The sequence below is a fragment of the Canis lupus genome, chromosome 36, assembly GCF_003254725.2.
Source record: "Canis lupus dingo isolate Sandy chromosome 36, ASM325472v2, whole genome shotgun sequence".
NCBI classification, from domain to species: domain Eukaryota; kingdom Metazoa; phylum Chordata; class Mammalia; order Carnivora; family Canidae; genus Canis; species Canis lupus.
The window spans coordinates 21,972,387-21,978,554 of record NC_064278.1 but is presented as its reverse complement, the minus strand read 5'-3'; the positions used below and the strand labels follow the sequence as shown (position 1 = coordinate 21,978,554).

At 36.0% G+C, this 6,168-nt stretch overlaps 1 protein-coding gene across 12 annotated transcripts in view; it reads right to left on the bottom strand.

Annotated features, from left to right (window-relative positions):
* Window positions 1-2,167: 2,167 nt before the first annotated feature.
* RBM45 (RNA binding motif protein 45) overlaps window positions 2,168-6,168 on the bottom strand; it is a 41,078-nt gene continuing 37,077 nt past the window's right edge. For 6 of the 12 annotated variants that reach the window (XR_007408561.1, XR_007408565.1, XR_007408568.1 and 3 more), the window contains 2 exons: window positions 5,922-6,032; window positions 2,168-4,866 (listed from right to left, as the gene is read on the bottom strand). The gene's annotated coding sequence lies outside the window, so the exon portion shown is untranslated. The remainder of the gene's footprint in view (window positions 4,867-5,921; window positions 6,033-6,168) is intronic. The other 6 variants (XR_007408560.1, XR_007408564.1, XR_007408566.1 and 3 more) reach the window with 1 other exon arrangement.

The window sequence follows — 6,168 nt, the reverse complement described above, 5'->3', positions numbered from 1 at the left end:
AAGATATGCATATAGCTAAAAAAGAGTTAATCACAGTACACCCCTTTGACCATTGTGATTGGCCCAAGGCATGAGTGTATGATTTAGTTTATGCCAATAAGTGTCCTTCCCTGATATTTTTCAGGTTGAAGCTAATAGGAGGCACCTCTATTTCTGTTTGGTTGCTAAGCTATGGGGATGATGAGTGTGGTTTCACTGGAGGCCCTGTTTCTAGTTTTATGTGGATGTCAGGTCCCAAGTCATAAAGCTAACAATCAGAAAGAAGCAGATTCAAGATATGGAGAGAGGGAGAGAAGGAGAGAGAGAGAAAAGAAATTTAAATCATCACTTCACATCCATCAGGAGGACTGCTAAAAAACAAACAAACAAACAAACAAACAAACAAAAAAACACATGCTGGGGAGAATGTGGAGAAACTGGAACTCTTATGCACTGTTGGTGGGAACATGAAATGTACAGCCACTACAGAAAATAGTATGGCAGCGCCTCACAAAAATTTAAACATAGAAATACTGTATGATTCAGCAGCCCCACTTCTGGGTATATACCCAAAGGAAGTGAAAACAGGGATGTGTACGGATATTTACATAGCAGCATCATACAAAATAGCTAAAAGGTGGAAGTAACCCAAGTGTCCACGGACGATGAATGGATAAACAAAATGTGGTCTATACATACAATGGAGTATCATTCAGTCTTAAAATGGATGGAAGTCCTGACATGTAGTACAGCATGGATGAACCTGAAGATAATATGTGAAGTGAAATGAGCCAGTCTCAAAAGGACAAATGCTATATGGTGCTACTTATATAAGGTACTTTGTGTAGTCAGATTCATAGAAACACAAAGTAGAATGGTGGTTGCAAGGGGCTCAGGGAAGAGGAAAAAGGGGAATTGTTTAATGACAATAGTTGTAGTTTCACAAGATGAAAAAGTTCTGGAGATTGCACCACGATGTGAATGTACTTAACGATACTAAACTGCACACTTAAAAATGATTAAGGTGCGAACTTTATGTTACTGTTTTTTACCACAAGTAGAAGCTTTAAAATTTAGCAAACTCTTAAAATCATTAGAAGAAAACATAGGCAAAAATCTAATGGAAGTATGATGTCAAAAAAAGGTAAAAACCATAACAGAAAATGTCTATTCAAAGAATGTGTTTAAAAAAATGTGTTAATGCTGCTTATCTGTTGCTCTTGGCATAATGACTACTTTTTTCATCTTTAACAAACGATTTTTCTGTAATGAACATCACATCATTCCTAGCATAATTAGGAAATCTGATAATTAGGAAAATGAGATACTAGTTTTTTCCCTTCATTCTGTCATTCACCAAAGATTGTAAAAAGTTATGAAATTCAATGTTGGTGAAGATACAGAAATGGGTATTCTTGTACAATGCTCATGGGAGTATCATTTGGTATAAGCTTTCTGAAAGGCAATTTGGTCATATATATCAAAAGCCTGAAAAATGTGTGTGTTCTTTCATCTATTAATATTGCATGTGAGAATTTATCTTAAAAAAAAAAAAAAAAGACCTGTAGCTACAAGCTTTCTCATTGTCAATCTCAGTGTGGTTCATAACACTAAGAAATTGAAAACAAACTAAAAGTCCAACAACAGGACAGTCATTTTAAACAAATTGCAGTCATATTGATAGTAATATACTTTAGAGTCATTTAAAATTGTGCTGTAGAATAATAATAAGCAACATGGAATAATGTTCATTATACAGTGAAATTTAAAAGTAGATTTTAAAATTGTATGAGTGGTATGATATCACTTGTATAAAAAATATCTATATATTACAAATAATATGTAAAACTAGAAAAGACTAAAAAGGCATATGTTAAAACATTAACTGTTTTTTTGTTAATGAGTTATAGATGCTTTCTGGCATAGTGTAGTAAGTGAAATGCTTATGAATCCTCTTAAGTCAGCTAGGTCCAGAAGAATGGTGTAGAATTAAAGAAAAAAATCTAAAATCATAAAATTTGCTAATTTTTACAACATATCCAAAACTTAAAACACCCCAAAGTTCTTTTTCTCCAGTGTTCTCATAAGATACATAACACATATGAAAAAAAGAAAAGAAAATGAAGTCATCTTATTACCTGGCAAAACAAAGTGACTTTACTGACATTTCTGCTAATGGAGGTTAAGGTTTTTTTTTTTTTTTAAGATTGTATTTATTTATTCATGAGAGACACACAGAGGGGCAGAGACACAGGCAGAGACACACAGCTCCCTGTGGGGAGCCTGATGTGGGACTCGATCCTGGGACCCTGGGATCACAACCTGAGCTGAAGGCAGACGCTCATCCACTGAGCCACCTAGGCGTCCAGGAAGTTAAGATTTAAACATGAGTCTTGTGTTACTAGTAAATAGAAACATGAAAAGATTATAAAGTTATCTGAAAGTAAATTATTTTATTTTCCACTCCATCTCAATAATTGCCGTTTCCATAATTTCTACCCTATTTCCATAATCATCACTTTTTGTTCTAACCCCCTTCTTAATCCTCATTTTAATTCCAATTCTTTTTCTATGAACGCTTTCTCTATAAATGTATATATTATGTGCCCAGTGACACACATTGTTCTGCCCTATAACTATCTAAAACCCACTTTTTAAAAGTGACTCATTTGGACAATGAGAATTAGACCCTACAGATTAATTTTGTGCTATACATGTGATTCTACTTACACAAGTAAGTAGAAACTCTTTGGGGAAAGGTCTTTGACACTTTCCTTTAATGGGAACACTACATGCATAGATTGTTAACAGAGGAGGAAAAAAATTGTCAATCAGTTGGCTCCTTTGGAACTGTCCTAGAATATAAAAATCAATGTGATACCAGATATTACATGAATAGATCTAAACTCTTGTGGACTGAGAAAGATTCAAATAACCCCAACTTTTAAATAGAGCTAGGGATATAACCTTTAAAATGAAAGAGCTGAGGCTAATTCATATTTCAAACTATAACAAAGTTTTACATCATGGATTTCTGAGGTCTATGATTTGATAAAACTCATGTCCTGATTATCAAAAAGGACACCAGAGGACACCAGTTATCATAGTGGACACATTAGCTACCACTTGTCTCAATCTTGCCTTCCCAAGACAGAATCTGGCTCCCACTTATGCTCTTTCTGTTCTCACCCTCTTAGTCTCTGTACCTCCCCGTTTCATGCTAGCTGATCAAGAAACAAAGTGGAGCAGGCAAGAGGGAAGGTCAGGATCTTTTCCATGTGGGGAAAATAAAAAGAGGGGAAGTCATAAAATCTTAATCTTATAAATTATGGCCTTTTTAATAGTAAAAAATTGAGAAGTAATGATCCTTTTTTGGCTCCAGAGAAAAATTGTTGAGAGATTGATGGTACAGGTTGACTTCCCTGAGGAAGCTAATCTCTGAGTCAGAGATTAGCAGGCAGGAGGCTCATGAAGAAGGTTTTAGGGACCATCACCTAGGTAAGGGTCAGGAGAGGTAAAGGGAAGTGAAAAGAACTGGCAAAGGGAGAAACTGAGATGTGATTCTCAATGGCCTTTGTCTTCTGGGATGTTCTTTAGATGGTTCAACTCTTCTAAGGTATCTTGAATTGAGTGGGGCTAGAGGGCCAGGCGTTTATACCTTCACACTGACCAGTGATTAGATGCAGAACACCTTGGGAAGGGAGTGTACCCTTAGGCAAGGGCACTCTCAGAGCTGAAGCAATCCCTAAAGGGGGCAGAGGTGAGGGCTGATTGGTCTGCAGCATTCCTAAAAGTGAGGGGAATAAGCCCTTCAGTTCTGAAAGGGGATTTGGGTAGTGTACCACAGTTTCCACCACAGAAAGAAAATCAGTACCTACCCCAGAGTTTGATATATTATCCAACAAATATTTGCTGAAGAGATGAATTTTGTTTTGTCTTTCAAATTGCTTGCCTCTTCCCAACAGAAAAACAAATGTGGTATTATTAAAGCTTTTACAGACAAACAATTGTCTTTGATGTAAGTTTTTGTCAAGTACAAAGACTGGCAAGAAATCTTTATAATGAAACTATACCTGTGGCCAAGGAAAATGACATTATGTAACAGACATCTGTGAGAGTCTGCTGTAACTCTATGCGCATCTAGTTTTGCATTTTTGTAAGAAATATTTCCATTTTGAAGCAATGTCAAACATACAGAAAACTTACAAAAAGAGTACAAAGAACTTCTGTTATGTGAACAATTTGAGAATAAGTTTCTGACCAGATGCTCCATTACACCTTTTAATACGTTAGTGTGTATCTCACATACAAGGACATTCTCCTATCCAACCATGATACAACCAACGAAAATCAGGAAACTTAACATTGGCACATTATTACCATTGAATCCATAGACTCTGTTCAAGTTTTGCAAATGTTCCATTGTCATTTACAGCAAGAGGGGTCTAGTCCAGACTTCATGTCTCTTAGAAGTCTTTATTCAGTCTCAAATGGTCCCTCAATCTTTCCTTGACTTTCAGGACCTTATCACTTTTGAAGATTATGGTCAGTAATTTTTAGAATGTTCCTCAGTCTAGTTCTGTCTAATGTTACCTTATGGTCAGGTTTTGCTCCTTTGGCAGACATCTCACAGAAGTGATGAAGTGTTCTCATTTCATACTATCAGGTGGGGGTAGGCTCCACATCCTCAATTTGTCCCACTACTGGGCATTTGCTTTGATCACTTTAAAAGGATGTCCTGGGTAGCCCTGGTGGCCCAGTGGTTTAGCGCTGCCTTCGGCCCAGGGTATGATCCTGGAGATCCGGGATCCAGTCCCATGTCAGGCTCTCTGCATTGGAGCCTGCTTCTCCCTCTGCCTGTGTCTCTGCCATTCTCTCTCTCTGTGTCTGTCATGAATAAATAAATTATTTTTTTTTAAAAAAAGGATGTCTTCTGGGCCCCAGTATTATTAAGTAGCCTCATTTCCCTTTTGAATCCATATTTTGTAGGGAGATCCTTTGAGATAATGTAAATATCTCATTCTCATCAAGCTTATAACGTATCAGTATGGACTCATGAATTCATATTTTATTCAATGGGCTATAATTTATTACTATTATTTATTTTAATGCTCAAATCATCCCAGATTTATCTAGTGGTATTCACTTCAAGCTGACATCTGTGTCCCTTTGACATGTTCCCTTCCATCATTTTGGGAAGCATTTCTTTAGTTTCTAACACAAGATGTTCTAGGCTTAGTTTGGACTTTCTCTGCCCAAATCCTAGAATGAGCCATTTCTCCAAGCCTCTAGGACCAGCTCTCCACTAATGTTCTGGACCCATCATGAGAATGTAAAAGAAATGCTCAAAGGAGTTTATTAAAGCTGTATAATGGATTATTTCTTGGTCTTTGATTTTAAAAGATACAATACTCTGGGTTTGAAATCCTAAGCTCCAAAGGTACAGATTTCCTAAGAGTTTATTGCAATATCTTCACTGTATAGATATACCTTTAACATATCTAGGAGATAATACAGTTAAAATATTTATATAACCAAGGCCTATAAAGGGTGATAAAATCTGTTTTAAAATGCTTTGTGGTAAGATCTGTGACTGCCAGTTCAGCAGCATGGTTGGTGGACTTTAAGCAGATGACATGGATTTGTGTCTCAGTGGAACCATTTAATATGAAAATAAGCTCTCCCTCACTAGGATGCTGTAAACATTAAATGAGATAGTTCCTGTAAAACTGCCATGTAAACTGAAAAAAAAATCTCTTTTAATATAAAGTTTTATTTAGAAATGATAACAATCACTTCACTGTTAAAACTTCTGAAAGTGAACTCCTTGGTTTTTTCAAGAACAGAAAAACTACTGTGCTAGAAATCTCGAATACCATTAGACTTTCATAATGTGAGACTGTCTTTATACGTCATATTTTTTCATAGGATCTTTAACATACCTCACTCAATTTGCAGTTTTGCTGAAATCTCTCTAATGACTACTATATTGTTGCTTATTAACTTTTTCACATGCTTTGTTAAATTCAGAATATTTTCTTCTTTGAGGTCATCTACAGATAAAGTGTTAAGCTGTTAAAATTACTGAGAATGGACTTCTAACAAAAAAAAAGGTCTGCAGCTTTTTCAAAGGCAAGAGAATGGTTTGTTAGACTATGGGTCGTCTATGGTGGACCTGAGTAATGTCTT